This window comes from Rhinolophus sinicus, linkage group LG02, assembly GCF_036562045.2.
Source record: "Rhinolophus sinicus isolate RSC01 linkage group LG02, ASM3656204v1, whole genome shotgun sequence".
Lineage (NCBI taxonomy): Eukaryota > Metazoa > Chordata > Mammalia > Chiroptera > Rhinolophidae > Rhinolophus > Rhinolophus sinicus.
The window spans coordinates 159,976,685-159,994,768 of record NC_133752.1 but is presented as its reverse complement, the minus strand read 5'-3'; the positions used below and the strand labels follow the sequence as shown (position 1 = coordinate 159,994,768).

The following is an 18,084-nucleotide window of genomic DNA, read 5'->3' as shown; positions in this document are numbered from 1 at the left end:
AGTTCTCCCCATTTCCGCTCATGGCACCACCATTCACATTTGCTTAGGCCCCAAACCAGAAATCGTTCTTGATGGTTTTTCTTTTACTTACCATGTTAACGCCCCAGCCATGGGGTCTACCTGCAGATATAGCTTAAATCCAATCACTCTGTACCACCTCCACTGCAGTCATTCTAGTTCAGCTATCCTCTCACTTTTTGGTTTTAGGATCCCTTTACACACTTGGAAACTATTGTGGACTCCAGTGTTTATGTGGGTTATATTGATATTTATTGTTAGCATTAGAAATCATATGTGAAGCAAATTTAAAATATTTATTTATTAATTAAAAAATAAGTCCACAGCACATTAATATAAATAATACATATTTTAAAGCAGCCATATTTTCCCAAAAAATGTAGTAAGAAGAGTGGTATTGCTGTCCACTTGTTTGTTTGATCTCTTTAATGTCTGACTTTTTAAAAAAGCTTGTATTTTCATAACTACTTCTGCATTCAATCTGCTTCAATATCACATGTCATGTAGCCTCCGGAAAACTCTACTGTATACTCATGAAAGAATAAAAAAGGCAAATAATGTCTTACTGTTATGAATATAGTTTTGACCTTACAGATTCCATAATACGTCCCAGACCACAATTTTTAACATTCAAAAAAAATTGAGATGTAATTTTCATACCATCAACTTCATTCTTTTAAGATATACAGTCAATGGTTTTCAATATATTCACAAAGTTGTGCAAAATCACCACTATCTTATTCCAGAATATTTCCATCACTCCATTAGCAGTCATTACCCATTTGCCTCATACCAGTACCTGGTAACCATTAATCTACTTTCTTATTCTACGGATTTGCCAATTCTGGACGCTTCATAAAAATTGAATCTTACCACGTGTAGTTCTTTTCTGTCTGGTTTCTTTTACTTAACATAATGTTTTCAAAGTTCATCCATGTTGTAGCATGTATCAGTACTTCATTTGTTTTATAGCTGAATAATATTTCATTTTATGTATTTATCAGTTGATGGATATTTGGGTAATTTTCACTTTTTGGCTATTCTCAATTATGTTGCTATGAACAAGAGTGTACAAGTTTTTGTGTGGACATCTATTTTCAGTTCTTTTGGGTATGTATATAGCAGTAGAACTTCTAGGCCACATGGCAAGTCTATGTCTAACTTTTTGAGGAACTGCCAAACTGGTAAGACCACACTTGGAGAACCGCTTCCCCAGTCTGAGCCACTCTCACTCAGTGCTTGGGCTATTACTGCCCGAGTTGCCTGACTAATTTCTCTGAAGGGGCAGGGGGGAGTTTCCACCAGGGTGGCTTGTTGCCTCTGCAATTTTTATTCCACAAAGCTGCCAGAACCATCTTTTTAAGAGCTCACATTAGAGCATATCACTCCATGTGTAAAACCCTCCAATGGTTTCCTTTACACATAGAATAAAATCCAAAGTCCACCGTGGTCTAAACATGATCTAGTTCCTACCGACCTCTTTGACTGAATTTCCTCGTCACGCTACCCCTCACTCACTGTGGTCCAGCCCCTGGCCTTCTGCTTTTTAAACATGCCAAGCCCCTCCCACCTTGGAGCCTTTTAACTTATCTGCTGTCTGGAACTTGCTGCCTTCTAATCTTTTGGCAGTTGGCTCCTTCTAGATCATTCAGATCTCAACTTGAAAGGAAGATCCTTAGAAGGGCCTTCCTTGACCTCCTCATCTAAAATAACCACTCTCATCTGTCACTCTTTATCTGGCTACATTTTATTCAGAGTAAACATTGTTTATTTGTTTGTTTAATTGTTCGTTTTCAGCACTGTACGTAGTTCCTGGAGCTGGCACACAGTAGAGAATAAATATTTGGGAATGAGTGCCCTGAAAAATGGCAAAGGCACCTGGTGCTCCAGATAGCTACTGCTGCATGACCGCCCTCAAACTTGGTGATTTAAAACAACAACAGGTTATTTTGGCTGGGGTATGCTGAGTGACTTTTCTATTGGTCTTGCAAGCCGTCACTTGTGTAGCTGAATCAGCGGGCAGATTGACTGGGGGCTGGGCTCAGATGGTCCTCCCTCTCTCTCTCCCCACCTGGCCTCTGCATGGTAGAGATTCCAACCACAAAAAGTAGAAGCTACTATCCTTTTAAGATATAAACCTGGAACTAGTAGCACAGCATCATTTCTGCCATATTCCAAATTCCATTGGTTAATAGAGTCAACAAGGCCAGCCCAGATTCGAGGGACTACGTGGGGGCATGAATACCAATAGGAGTGTTTCGTGGGAGTGGGTCAGGGGGAGGGAACCAATAAAATCGACCAGCACACCATGCAAAGGCTCAGTATATTTTACCTACTCTTATTATGACTATGTGATAGCTGGAGAGGGAGGAAATCCTCTAAAGGTTTTCGCTGTATTGCAAATTGTAGCATCTTTTCTAACCTGGAGTTGTATGATCAAGAAGAGAAAGAGAAACCTTATGAATTATTTTGAGTACAGGACTCTTTGCTACAACTTGACCAAAAAGCATACACCTAGATAGGAAAACATTTTATTACAGATTCTTTGTAGCTGCATTTGTTAAAATGGAATTCTAGTGGAATTCTGACCCAAGGAGTGTAGAATCATAGTTACGTACAGGACTCTGGGGGCCGACTGCTCAGGTTCGAGTGCTGGTTGGGCTGCCCACTAGCTGGTGATCTTGCACAAATTTCTTAACCTCTTTATGCTTCAATCTCCTCATTTGTAAAATGAGAATGGTAATAATAGATGTCTTCCAGGTTTTCTCCAGTCGTTAACTATACAAACATAATTAGTGGTCATGCCAGCTAACTGGATAGTTCTTTTTTAAAATCTGTTTTTGCAATTATTTAATCAGAATTTCTTGAGACTTTGGCCTTTAGTGAACTTTCTTTCATCTTCCTTAATAACTCTTTTTAAAAGCCCTCTAAAAAAGACACACTAATGACTAGCAAGTTAAGGTAATATTGAAAAGCAATCCCTGTTCAAAGGCTGACTATGAAGGGTTGGCGGTCACTCAGCTATCGGTGTCATTGTGATAGGAGGGCTGGTCCTTGGTCTTTGGGACCCAGATTCAATTCAGGGCCACTCCAAAAACTTCACTTGCAGTTTGATTAGCACAGACTATTCCAGACTCGATAGCCTCTTCACTTAGAAAACACAGAGTCCCCAGGAAAAGAGAGGCTGTGAACAGAGGACCTAGAGTTAATGTAGTTCTCACCAGAGCATTCTAGGATAAATTCCCAGGACAAATTGCCAGTGACAATTTTAGAAACCATGGACAAGATGGAATCATGAAGAAAAAAGATTAAAACATCACCTTATGTTTATGTGCCATAGTAGCTTTTTAAAGTGTTTTCAGTGTTACAGCGTGAAAGCCTTAGACACATAGCAAGACTAATACAATAATTATTGCTTCCATGACAATCAGCATTCCAAAGATGAAGGGTCAAATCAGAAGGTTAATTATAAATGAGAATATCTGTGGATAGTCTGATCTGGCAGTCTGTCTGAATCTGAGGGAATTGTAGGGAGAGCCATGGGTTCCCCTTGTCTTCCCTACACTTCTTCAGTACATGTACCTGGGGATGCCTGGTTAGCTCAGTTGGTTAGAGCGCGGTGCTAATAACACCAAGGTTGCTGGTTCAATCCCCACATGGGCCACTGTGAGTTGCGCCCTCCTGAAAAAAAAAAAGTACACGTACCTGCCAAGTACTGAGCACTGACAATTAAAGCTTCAGTTCTCTTCTTTTCTTCTAATTTTCATTGGTGTGTGTGTGTGTGTGTGTGTGTGTGTGTGTGTGTGTGTGTGTGAAGCTATAACAATAAAGAAGAAAATGGAAGGCATACATAATCTTACCACCTCAATGCAATTCTACATATTTCCTCTTAAGAGTTTGTCCAGATACATGCAGGTGTTCATATATAATTATCATCATAGTGCCATGCTTTTTAATTTTACTTTTTCTTCTCTTATAGCAACATTTGTTCATGTTGTTTCATAACCTTCTTAATTATTGTGGCTTCATATTCTTGTTCGTTGGAACATGTATGTCAGTATTTTACTTACTAACTTATCTATTAGTAGATATGTAGGTTGTCTCCACTTTTCGTTGTTGTTGCTACAAAAGTTGTGATGAGTTTCTCTGTTTTTATAACTTCTTTGGCATTATTTCCATGTGATAAATTCCTAAGAAGAAAATTATGGATTGTAGCAGATTGTATGATCTAAAGATGACTACAACATCTCTTCCAATCTCATTGCTCTTCTGTAATATGAACTTGACACTCCCCCTTGAACCTGGATGAGTTCTGTGACCAATGAGTTCTGCTTTGACCAATAGAATATGGCAATAGTCACACTACACCTGTTTCAGTACAACCCTATTTGGCCTGATTACATCTATTTCCTGCTTCTAGGAAATGCAACTATACTGAAACCACCATGCTGTAGGAAGCCCCAGCTACATGAAGGAGCCCTGAGGTCTGAGGTGTTAGGTGGACAGCAAGAAAAGCCCAGGAGCACTGAAATATCAGACACGTGAGCAAAGACGCCACTTGAAAGTGTATCATCTAGACCTCACTGCCACACCTGAAGCCAGGAAGACAAACTGCCCAGTGTAGCCCTTCCCCAATTCCTTACTCACAAAACTACATGTGAAATAAATGGTTGTATAAACCCAAGTTTTGTGATTGTTACCTAGTAATGGTATTTGAAACATGGATCAAAAGATACACCACCACCCCCAATTTCTGGCAAAAGCAATTCTAACAGGATTGAACCAGTTTATACCATACACAGTGTCTTAAAAGTCCAAGTTTTTCAAGGTGCAAGCCTTAGAAAAATTTTAATCACTGTATTGTTTCTAACTTCCTTCATTTAAGGTAGATCAATAGCATCCATTTCTTTGGAGGGATTTTTACTTTTGTCTCTCTTCTGAGAAGGTAACCACTTGCTTTGGAAGTCCACCAATTTTCTTATCTTCATCATCTCTGGTTTGCTTTCTTCTTCCTTCTTGCTCCCCCCACTTGAGGCCCTGCTCATTTTCAAACAAAAATAATACCTATTATTCACTTACTTTGAATTTAAATACACGAAGCTCTGTGAACTCACTTGAAAAGGAACCGAGAAGGACTCAAGTGTGTGTGGATACCTGCATGATACATTAAAGATAAACATGTGCCGGGGAGGTGGGGGAAGAAATTTTACCCTACCCTTCTAGGTTCTTTCAGCTGGTTTAATAATTAAATCTACATGAGACAGACTAACAAGAGAAAATAACCAAACTTAATTACATGTGGACTTACTGGAAATCCATATATGTGAGAGTATCGGAGACCCCACATTTATGAGATGCTCAGAGACAGAAAGGTGAAATTAAGTATATATTACATTCTGAGCTAAGGATGAAGTAAGGCACATCGGGGCTTCAGAGGGAGAAGGGTCATTCTCAGGATGATAAGAAGAGCACATGTTCAGTAATTACAAGTTTGCACTAGCCTATAGATAGGTCATTAAAGTTATTTCTGGTGATAACTCTCATTATGGGCAACAGTCCAAATTTAAATTCTTTAAGGGAGAGGTAAAACTTTCTCTTGAACCCTCAGGGTCTCCATTGCCCTCAGCTCAAAATAATCCACATGCCAAGGTGGCACATCTTGGGGAGGCCTGTTCTGAATTCCTTCAATTGATTCATAAATTCATTCCGGAACCTTTTTGAGCACCTATTATGTGTTAAGCATATTGATTCTCTCAGATAGGACGGGGAGTGTCCAGTGATAGAAACTAACTCAAATTGGATTGAGGTTAATGGGACTTTATTGGCACATGAAACTGAGGACTGGTTTCAGGAGAGAGCTGCCACAGAAATCAAACAATGTGATTTCTCTCTTTCTTGGCTGACTCTGCTCTCCTCTGTATGCTGGTTCTGTTCTTGGCTCTGAGTAGTTGGTTGAAGAAGCAGCTCCAGCCTCACTGTTTCTTAGGTTCAAGTTCAATGAGAAGAGAGACATTCTTCCAGAGAGCTGCCACACAAGTCCTGGGATCCAATGATTGGACCATCTTGGATCTTGCTCCCATTTCTAAACCAGTTACAGTGCCTGATGCATGAGGATGGGCTGATTGGCCTAGGCTGGGCCACCTGTTCCATTCCTGGTGCTGAGTCAGCATCATCAGGAGCACAGGAACCGAGAGTGAGCAAGGGCAAGGAGGAGGGCTCTGTTCCCGATGTGGCTGCAGACGACACATTCGCCTGTCTTCTCCTGCTTCTGTGCAGGAATTCCCTGCAGACATTACGCTGTCACTGAGAGTGGTAGTGCACAGCCTGTGTGACCAAATACTCTGCCCAACCCCACCCCTTATGGAATCAGTGCCTCCCTCTAAGAGTGTTATCTCTATACCTGTGGTTCACACTGCCTCAGCTTTCTTTTTGTGCCCTCGATGCAAGGGTATTCCTAAATGTTTTGTTGTTTCTTCTTTGAGGTGCCACGAAATACCTTTTCTACTAAAAGAAACAGCCTCCAGGGGAAGGAAGCAGGCCAACAGCTGAAAAGCTACCTCTCTCACTCCTGGGAAAACACATAATTAGAATCTTCCAACATGTCAATAAAAATGGCTAGCATTAGCTTTCCAAATGTGGAGTGTCGAGTTCCTTCTAAGTTATAGAGGCCCCTATGATTCACATCCTTTGTTTCAGAATAGGCAGTTTGGGGGGTTTTGTATTGAAGAAGGGGAGAAGGCATTGGACTGGGGAGAGAAGAGTCTCTTCAGGAAAGAGGATGGGTCAGAAGGGGAGGAGGGAGTATGGAAAGAAAGACACACTGTACCCACTTCCCAGCTGCAGCTGTCAGACAGCTTCCTTGGTCCCCACTTGGATTTTGAGCATTTCCACAAATTCCTCAGAATTAGTTCAAATCATCAGCTTGTACTTGACAGCATTGGTCTCTTGGCTCATGAAAGGAAAAGCAAATCAGAGCTTAACTGCTCAGAACCTAGCAGGAACATTTTATAAAGATGTCCCTCAAGGGATGGGGACAGGCTTAAGTACCCCTGGTCATCTCTTAGGGTCTACTCCAGATGCAGGCTGGCTTCCAGGACACAAAGCAAGTTGTAGGAATTACAAGTCTGCCCAGCTCTGTTGCGAAATGAATTCGCAGCCCTGTAAAGTCATGTCACAGCAGGACAAAATGCTATGAGAGAGAAAGGAAGAAAGGGGAGGTGTTATGGATGCAAACTGGTTTAGAAAACCCTGACATGTAAGCAAAACGTTTGAATTCTTACAAGAGAAGTGAAGTAAGCAACACAGGAAACCATTCAGGGGAGGCAGAAGCACTCTGCCGGGGAAGCATTTCAGTGCTGAGCTAAAGGCAAACACTTGCACCGAGAAAGAGAGAGCTGTCAATATGGGTTAAACTAAAGTGCAGTCTCAGCACTTATGCTGATGCTGCCTCATTTTAAGTTTTACTTCTCCTGGATCCACTAGGAGGTCAGAAGAAATGCAGGAGCTACACAACAAGCGAGTACGTTTGCCAAGGGTGGTACAAATAAACATGCCCTCTCCCCAGACTCTCTCCCTTCCGGATCTGCACCTCTGTATAAAGATCCAGAATCTCTCAGGTTATATATTAAAGCCCCAATTTCATCCTTTATCTGAAATACAACAATTTGAGAAATAGGAAATATGTACTCTGCAACCTGACAATGTTGATTTTTACCTGAGCCCAGTGATCCTGGAAAACAGTGACTGAGATTAAGAAATCCCACAACCCTTGGTGTTCTCCAAAAGGGTTTTACTGCAAAGACCCACCCTTTCCCGTATGGCTCAGATAAGACTCACCTTGTTTACCTGTGACAGGGCTGGATACAGACCCTCAACATTGCCTTTCTTTGCTTCATAAATGATTAGCGGAACTGCTTGCCCCACTGATCAATTGCAACAAAATGCTGATAACCAAACTTTGGTTAAGTTTCTTTCCTTCCTCTGAAAGTTTCTTTCCTTCCAGGCCCCTGAACTATGACCCACCCTGCCTTTAGCCTGAGCCAGAATACAGCCCTTGCTGAGAATAGCCTGGCCTCAAGCGCTCTGACCCACTATCTGATCATTCCAGTCTTCATCCCGCCTTCCCATACCTGATTCTTAGCCTTGTTTTACTCTTGTCTACAACAGAAAAACTCTTTTTACCTTACTCCTGAGATGCTCGCAGACCTTTAGGTCACAGCACTATACTGTAATACTTCCCTACCCCCTTGCAATAGTCCTTTTAATACAAGTCTCTTCTTACTAAATTTGGGGTGTTTTCAAAAATTTTGACAAACCAGGCATGGAAGACAACTCATCAGCTTCTTTTCTGAACTCTTTCTAGCAATACAAATTTTATAGAAATCAAATATTGTTTGATTCTTCAGCCCTCTGGATGGGTTTCCAGAGTGCGTTGTGATTTGCCAAGAGACGGGGACCTCTGACAAATGATAAACAGGGTAGAGAGTCTAAGTTAAATGCTTATCATGTGTTAGACACTGGTTTAAGGATATATGTTATCTCATTAAAACTTCCTGATTTCCATAAGACATAGGTACTATTTTTCCACTCTGTTTCAGGAATGAGGAAACAAGCACAGAAAAGTTAAATAATTCACTCAAGGTCACACTGCCAGTGACTGACAGATCTGAGATGCAACATCAGGTGGGTCCAAGGCCACCGGCCTGGGCCTTACCCCCCATGCCAGGGCTTTCCTGAGGGATAACTGCCTGGGGGGTCCTTCTGGCAGTTGCTCCTTCTATAGAGAGGAAGCAGGTGAAAAAGAACAAAGCAGTCTGGAAAACTGTCAGCTGGGTACTGGCCTAGTATCCACAGCAGGGAACTGGTTTTAATACCTACCAAACATAAACTATTTCACAAAACGGCAATGTCTAGTGAGGTGACTCTGTGACCGCCATGAAGTGAGACAAAGAAGAGACCACTTGGCAATCATGCCTTTAGCACAGACAAAAACACCGTGTGAAACCCAAAAACAACCCAACAACCCCCTCTCCTGGCTAACATGAGCAACTCCTGCTTCTTTATCAGTGAGCGTGTTAGCAGCATCCCTCCCCTTCCTGCTACCTCCTAGATAAAAATTAAGATACTCAATCTCCAAATTACCCTCCCCTTTCTGACAGCACCCAATTCACAGCAATCCTCACAGCTGAATCCTTCTCAAAATCATCTAACAGAAACCCAAATCCTATTATAAGTCCCTCGTAATTCCCTCTTATCTAGATGCCGCGCACTTCCCAAGGGTGTATTTATAGTCACATCTGCTTTGTTTGACCTGGTGGGCTGGTGAGCTTTAACACAAGCCTGTAGTCCGCTGAGGACTTGAATTTGATGCTTTCTTATGTGCCACCTGGTGGTTATATCTTGTAATAGCAGGAGCTCCTACCTGGGCTGGTTCTGTAAAGACCCCTCCCTGAGGTTGTTAGCCCCTTTCTGCTTAGCCCTCCCTCTTCCCTCTTCTTAAACACTCTCTCCCTCCTCCTTCCCCCCACCTCCCAACTTTCCCTGAAAAAGGTTTAATTTCCTCTGGGATAGTGTAAATGGCTTACCATACTGAAGAGGTATCTGAGTTATTTTCAACTCAATTTCGCCAGCTGGGGAACATGAGGTCTCAGCCTTTACACCTCCCTGTGGCTTCTCGACACACCTGCAAACAGAGGACAGGGGTTACTGTAGACCCCTGTTGGTACACTTAGGTTCTGTCTGTGGGAATAAAAACCCCAGAAGCATCTCTACCCTGGTTCCTCTTTCCACAGTGTATGCCCTGAAGAATAAAACTGTTCAAAGAGTTAAATTGTTGTTCTTACTAATATTCCCAAATACTAATCACAAAAGTCACAACAAAATTCCTTGTTAAGTGGGCCAAACATTGGCTCTAAATTACAAAGTTTATTTCAGTTGTAACTTTCTCTTATTATCTATAGACATGTGTCTTGCAGAACAACCCATGGCTGTTGGGCCCTGATGAAATAACAGCAGCACACATCTGGAACTTTTTTTTGTCACATGAATGGAAGTTTAGGACGTGGAAACTCAATGTCCCGGGTATGACTGCAGCAGACGAAAGACAATGACCACTCTGCCCCGCAATGTGATATTGAAAATGGATGGCACTGTCATGTACTTAACTTCTGTTATAATGACAATACATGAGATTTCTAAGATGATACGACTGGAGCCCAGTAATGCAGGTTTCTGTGACACTGCTTTCATTATTTCCTAGAGCAACAATTTCTTATGGTAAAATCCATGTGATTTTTAAAATCAATCAGGTTTGTATTTTGTCTAGATATTTTTGGGTTATTTTAGAAAATACAAAACCTGTATTAATGAATGAAATGATAGACTTTTTTTAGTATATAATGGGATGCTTTCTAAGAGTGCTACAATGACCGTTCAGATCTATACATCACAGTTAAAGTTCCACAAATCATTCATTGGTAAATAAATTCTCATTGTAAAAATTACAAAATTCAGAAATAAGAGTAAATGGGAAAGTCACCTATCATTCCCAGTCCCTCCCAAAACTCACTTCCCTAGAACTAAACCACTATTACCTGTTTAGTGGGCTACCTTCCAGATCATTTTTTGCATTTACATTCATATATACATATACACGTATTTAGTAGACAATAGTAAATATTTCTTCCATAGTGATGTATTTCAGATAAACTGTTATCTTATTTAATCCTTGTAAGCAAAATTTTACCTCTACCCTCTTAGCATTTTCATCTGAGCCTGAGAATTAAAATGACATAAAACAGACTAACGGGAGAAAAGTATGAAAATTTATTTCATATAAGTTTTAGGTGACAAGGGAGCCCACATAAGGAAATGAAGACCCAAAGAAGAGGCAAAACCTAAATGCATTTATATTAAGTTGAACAAAGAAAGGCCATTGTTGAAAAGTAAAATATATGGGGAGGCTACAGGAAGATAAGAATTATTTTAACAAGGTCTATTTGTACAGAATTCTCTCATCTTCAACTTCCTGTCCTAGATGATAAGAAGGTTGCTTTCGTTTCGGTACAGGGAGGACATCTCCCATATGGGGGTTTTATCTGCTTTTAGGAAGAAAGGGGGGAGAGTCAGAGCACTCTTCTTGCACCTGCTGTTTTCAAAAGTCTTCAGCTCAAAAGAATCCTTATGCCAAAGTGGCCTATTTGGGGTGGCCTATTCTGCCACCCCTCATCTTCACAACTTTGGAGGCTGGTGCCATTATTTATCTATTTACAGATAAGGAGCTGGAATCATAGAGGAGGTAACTAGATTGTTGAACTTGCACTATGGTAAACAATGAAGCCAGACTTTGAACTGCAGCTGTGTTCAGTGTCCCAAACACTCAACCACTATACCGCACTGCCTCCCAATGGCAGATTGAGCTCCATTCCAGCTGCTTTTTGGTTTGCTAACCACAGGACGTGGGTGGACTACATGCACGTCCTATGTGGTTATTCAGTGCAGGCAGATGAGACAGCAACAGTGGTCACTGGGCAGCTTGTGCAGCTGAACCTGGGCTGTCACAAAGCTTCCCTGTGGTACTAAGCACAACAGGAACCCAGGAAGAGGTGTGCTAGCTTGAAGCTGCAAATGCAGCCAGTCTAAGCCTTTATGCATTGTCAGAAACTGGGTGGGATTTTTCAGTGGAACGGCAACATCTATTTACCTGTCTTAGTTTGGCAGGTGGGTAAAATTAAATTTGCGGACTATTTCATCACAATCACTTTCTTGCCACATTCCTGACCCCCAACTGGGTTCTCCAAGTACGAGTCCAATTTATCAAGAATGAAAGAGTAGATTTAATCTTGGATCTCATTTTATGCCCCCGCCTCGGTTTCATCTATGTAATCAGGATAATCCTGACCCTATTCCTTCAGAAAATTGGGAGGATTAGAGGACATGTAAGTGAATGCACTTTATAAACTGGAAAGCACTTCATGTCAGCATCTCTGACTTGTGCCTCATGCATTCCTCTGTGGGCTGTGGAGGTGGATGAACTAGCTCTTAGCATCAACTATTAAGAAACAATTAATGAAAGTGCTCAGACATGATTAATGCTTTGGAAAGAACATTCAACCAACACAGACTCCTCCTCTATACCCTCTTGTTATGAATATCTGTACTCAATATCATACGGGTCAAATGCTATTCTTCTTGCTAATGTAAGTGTGTTCCCTCCTAGGGAATATGGAGCAATGACATAAAAGCTGCATTAGATGCTTGGCCAACGGTAGGCATTCACATATCTATTCAAAGAATAAAAAGGAAACACCGGTCTGAGTTCAGCCCTATTAAATATTGAGATGCATCTGTTTTTCTCATCCTAAGTTGGAGAAAATAATGTCTGCCATCATCTTAGCCTCTCAGAGTTATCATGAGATTAAGATCTTATATGAAGTATTTTATTTCAATATGTCAATTTAAGATTATACATATTTCCCATTAAGGCCCACCTAGGTAAGATGAGGTTATCAACATAGGTGTCACCAGGGCATTGATGGTAATGGGAGCTGGCAGCCCTCAGGTCTGGGTGTTAAGCAGAGGGCAGGCAGTATGTAAGGCAGGAACATGTGTGAGAAAAGAAACAGCTAGAGATCCTGACAGGGAAGCAGCATCCAGAGTTTGGGGGGTCTTGGAAAGTAAATAGAAACTAGTTAATATTGGGAAAAGGATGAAAGGCAAAGGGCTCTTCAAAGGTCCACGCAGCAGGCAGGGACCTGACAATCAATGACAGGGAGCTGGCAAACAAGTGATTGCTGCTGGTCATGGCGCAGGAGTTACTGCATTTGCCCTGACTTACTGTGTCAGTGGCGCCAGAATTCCTTTGCAGGTTTTGCTAACACGTGGAGCTGAAGGTTAACATCAGCACTTAGAGAGAAGTGGTCATTATCTAATTGGTTGGTGTTGCTTGTAGCTGTTCCGTTTTATAGGTGTGTATTCATGGCACCATCTGCTGTTAACATGAGTTATCCTTGCAAATAAAATAAATATCAATATGATTATATGCATGGTATACCTTGTGCAAATCCTGTGAGTGGCATTACAAGAAATAACACATTTGGGAAGCAAAATAAATGATCAAGTTGGCAATTTCCACATGTGATTCTGATGGTGCTATTAAACTTGCTGGTGTATCTGAATGTTAGTTACATCACTCAAACACCACCTATGAATGTTTTCTCGTGGTTCTCTAGTGTTTCAATATTTGCTATAGGCTGTACTTCTTTGTAATACTATACTATACTTTATACTTAATTATTAAACAGATTTGTTTCAGGTGTCCATAACAATGAATAAAGAATAGGAACAATTTTTGCAGTATTTTAAAAAGAACTTATGGTTTCTGGAATTCTTGGGAATTCTGATTTCTCATTTCTTTATCTCAAAGATTAAAATCTGTCAGGAATTTGGGAACATTACTCTAGTTTAATATTCTTTGTTGTGTATGGAAGAGTTAAGGCTTTGCAACTGTGAAGAAGCAAGACCCTTCAAGTGGTTGTAGGTTCTAATTGTAACATAGTCTGAAGTCAAAAGGGGGTAGTGGTGGCGTGAGGGGGAGTAAGGGTGTGTTCTTCCATCTATGGAAAGTGGTTTATAATTACAATATTTTTCCAGGTTAAGTGAAACTTACATAGATTAAAATGCTCATGTAAGTTAAAATATGTTTAATAATGTCACAAGGATGCAAAAGTTTTATTAATTTCTCCCTTTTATTAGAAATTTCATAGACTCCAAGAAGGTGGGATTGAAATGGAAAGATGAAATTGATATTTAGAGAAAGGTTCTTTGTTAGAAATAATAAATGATTGTGGCCAAGCCGATTATGTGTTCAATAAACCATTTAATTTTCCTTTTGAGCTCAGAAGAAGATTACATTTCCCAACACCCATTGCATAAAACACCTCTCATAGTCTTTCAGGCTGGCTCTCTTTCCACCTGCATAGCTGGAAGTGAAGGTTCCAAGATGGTGGGGGTACATGATAGAAGGAGCCCCAATCCCTGAATTTGCTGCTTAGAGAACAGCTGCCCTTGTGAACCGTCTGAACAGGAGCATGGGCATGAATGAAAAACAAACCTTTATAGTGTTAAGGCACTGAGAGTTCAGGGTTTATTTGTTACCTGGCATAGCCTCGCCTATCTTAATAGCATGCTGTGATCTTCCTTCATCTTCGTTGAAGTAGAGGGTCATATCGACCTGTGGAGGTGCACCAGGTGAGATTACACTGTGGTAAGTGACTATAAAATAAGACATATTCATATTGTAGTACATACGGGACATTCTAGGAAACTGTATCCCTCACACTTGGAAATAATGTACCCACTGAGAAACCAAGCAATAAAACCCACATTTAACAAATTAGGCTGCCATCTGTTGACATAACCTCAATAACCCAAGAGCTCTTTCCATTAAAGCACGTGCCTCCATCATTACGCCTACGCCTTATTTGTTCATAATGACTTAATAAATTGCAATTTATTGTTCTTTGTACAACAATCTCTTGGGAATATGGTAATATAAGACTCAATCATCATGCTCTGCCAAAGTTGGTTTTTGGACTGTGATAAAAAAAAAGACCAGACAGTGGAATGTGGGGTCCCCACCAGCTTTCAGCTTCCCAGGAAGACCTTCAGCAGCCAGGCAGGCTTACTAGCCAAAATTTCTCATGCAGCTTGGTTGTCCTTTAAATGGTTTAAAGTAACTTAGACCTTTAAAAAAGCAGATTGTTAGCTAGAGGAAACAGCTGAAAGAGAACAGTGAACTAGTGCACAGCAAGAGAAGGGGGACCTACAGCCATCATGCAGCAGCACTACCGTGTTTCCCAGGAAATAAGGTCTACCTGGACCGTCAGCTCTAATGCGTTTTTTGGAGCAAAAATTAATATAAGACCCGGTCTTACTTTACTATAATATAAGACCGGGTCTTATTTTACTATAAGACCAGGTTTTATATAATATAGTATAATATAAGACTGGATCTTATATTAATTTTTGCTCCAAAAGATGCATTAGAGCTGATTGTTTGGCTAGGCCTTATTTTCGGGGAAACAGGGTACCTGTCTCAATAGGGAGCAGACTCATGGGAACTGAGGGTGCTGGATAGCTGCCATTTTCTTAACTGAGGATTTGGTTTAGTCTGGACTGTAACTCCTGTCTTGACATAAATAGTATTTAAGCAGATAACCATAAGTGGGACAGTTTAATTTAAAGACTTATAAAGATCTAAGGTCAGATTCTTACTTAGGTTTTATGTTTCAGAGTTCAGAGAGATAAGATAATCTACTCCAGCAGATAAAACTACTGGAGCCATGTCAGAACTGGAATAATTCTCTTGAGAGAATGGAGAAGTGAGTCATTACCCTCAAGACTGCATTTAAAAGCATTTATACAAGGTATGTTCGTGACACAGCAAAAACCTAATTACATCCCGCATCTCTGGCAGTCTCTAGGTTACAAATCCTCATTTGTAAATGTTCCAGCTGAATGAATGCATTAAAGAGCAGGTTGATTTTTCCTTCTTAAACGGCATTAAAAACAGTCCTTCCCCACTTAGAGCTCCCATAGCCAGACAGTTAGGAGCTGATGGTGTTCCCTAGTGGCCAAAGAGGGGAACCACCAGGCACAGCGTGCTTCCTGGCTTTGTACTGGCCATCTCTACTCTTGGACCTATGCACGGCATTGCTGAAAATTAAAAGGAAAAACGTTGGATTTATGTATTCTGTATGAATTTACATGTGATGGCAGTTTACCTTTCTAGAAAACCAAAATGGTTAATCAAATTCTTAATTTTATTTCACAACCTTCACAAAATACAAATAGTGTGTATTTCTAATAATTGACACACATTCTTTAATTTTCTTTTCCTTCACAGTTGGATTGTTGAACATTTGACTGAGACTTAGGATGTTTTCCTTGAAATTGGTCTCTTTCTCAATTGTATTCTATCAATGTGGTCTATATATTATCTCTCTTTAAAATTTTTTTGGTCTTTTTAAAATTAAAATAAGGGAAAACAGAATCAGGCATTAAACACATGGGCAAACAGTGCCAAACAAAGATGGCATACTGTACTGTCAGCTGGCAGAAACCTCTGTACAAGGTCCCAGCTGTCCCAAATTGAGCCTCAGTTTCCTCTTCCAATGTTTACATGTAAAAGGTTTGAAAGTGCAGTGGTTGAAAGTATGAAAGTAAAGGACTATTATAAAATATTTTTTTTCTTTTTGGAAACTATCCTGCCCTTATTTCTTAAAGCTGAGTTAATCCTATTCCAGATAGTTTTTTTCTCCCACATGAATACACACCGTTTTAAAGAAAATATACCTTCTTTTTCTCTTCTTCTGTCTGTCTTTTAATTCCCTGTATAAGTGCAAAACCACTTCTAACAGCGGCTGAAAAAAAACCATGTTATGTAAGTTCTGAATGAAATAAAACTTCTAAAAAATTAATGTCAACCTCTAAAACCTTTCAAGTACCCAGATGCTTCCTTTTTTTATCTTATCACAAATTTCCATATTCCTTTTCACTCATTTTAAAATCTACCCTGTTTTTCTTCAAGTGTTAGCTTTCAAGATAAATAAAAAGCTATTGATTATATTTTAAATCATTATTCCATTTATTTTCTGTATTACAATAGAAGTCTTAAATTTGTTTTTAAACCGCAAACATGCAAGTCTTAAGTGATATCACGGCTTAAAGAGCCTTTTGTTTGGGGCCTGGGAACCAAGCATCACCTATTACAAAGTTTCTGTGTAAAGATATACACCATCCTCCAAAAATGGGAGGAAAAACCCAGCCTCAAAAAAAGTATATACTGGGCCGGCCCGGTGGCTCAGACGGTTAGAGCTCCATGCTCCTAACTCCGAAGGCTGCCGGTTCGATTCCCACATGAGCCAGTAGGCTTTCAACCACAAGGTTGCCAGTTCAATTCACCGAGCCCACCATCCAACGATGGTGGGCTCCACCCCCTGCAACTAAGATTGAACCCAGCACCTTGAGCTGAGCTGCCTCCCAGATGGTTCAGTTGGTTGGAGCGTGACCTCTCAACCACAAGGTTGCTGGTTCGACTCCCACAAGGGATGGTGGGCTGTGCCCCCTGCAATTAGCAACAGCAACTGGACCTGGAGTTCAGCTACACCCTCCACAACTAAGACTTGAAAGGACAACAACTTGAAGCTGAACGGCACCCTCCACAACTAAGATAGAAAGGACAACTTAACTTGGAAAAAAAAAGTCCTGGAAGTACACACTGTTCCCCAGTAAAGTCCTGTTCCCCTTCCCCAATTAAAATAAATAAATAAATAAATAAAAAGGATATACTCCCACTCCTGAAATAATGAACAGGTGAGTACTTCCTGTGCTAAATTTATAAAAATTCTAGCTGATTTAATTCATGCAGAGACATAATATTTATTGGTAGTTTAAATAATAATAGTTATCATAAATATTTATTGAATGTTTTCCATGTTCCAGGCCCTACTGTAAGAAGCTTATATACACTGACTGATTTAATCCTCACCACAACCCTAAGGCACAGGCACCTCTCATTATCTCATTTTGCATACCAGGACACTGATGCACAGAGAGATTATGTCACTTAATTAAGCCCATGGAGCTATTAAGTGGTGGAAAAGTTTGGCTTTAGAACCACTGTGCTCTGTTAGTTTACTGAATTTATTTTGTCATATAGGCATATTTTAAAATGTCAGTTAACTACCGAGATTCATATTAAAGCTTCTTGAAGGTAGGCACCAAATCTTACTCATTTTTGGTTCTCCCACAGTGTCTACCCTGAGCAGATACTCAACAGAGTGATTGACACCTGAGCTAGTTGGGAATACTGCTCTCTAATTGTTCTTATTATTTTATCCACCATACACAGGCTTCTGTTCCCAATATGCCCCCAAGGGACATTCCTTAAAAACTGAAAAATGTCAGCGCCATAAACTTTGATTTAATCAAAAGGGCTGAAGACTAGCTTGGAGCACTGGCTTAAGGAGTCCCTCTAGCCTACAGGGCTGGCTGGGAGGGAGACAG

At 40.5% G+C, this 18,084-nt stretch overlaps 1 long non-coding RNA gene across 3 annotated transcripts in view; it reads right to left on the bottom strand.

The window, feature by feature from the left end:
• Positions 1–18,084, bottom strand: part of LOC141570122 (uncharacterized) — a 49,046-nt gene that overhangs the window by 11,720 nt on the left and 19,242 nt on the right. The window contains exons 2-4 of one of the 3 annotated variants that reach the window (XR_012494022.1): positions 14,173–14,248; positions 9,603–9,700; positions 425–3,699 (exon numbers count right to left, since the gene is read on the bottom strand). This is a non-coding gene — a long non-coding RNA (uncharacterized LOC141570122). Of the gene's footprint in view, positions 1–424; positions 3,700–5,819; positions 6,302–9,602; positions 9,701–14,172; positions 14,249–18,084 lie in introns of those variants that run through there. The other 2 variants (XR_012494021.1, XR_012494023.1) reach the window with 2 other exon arrangements.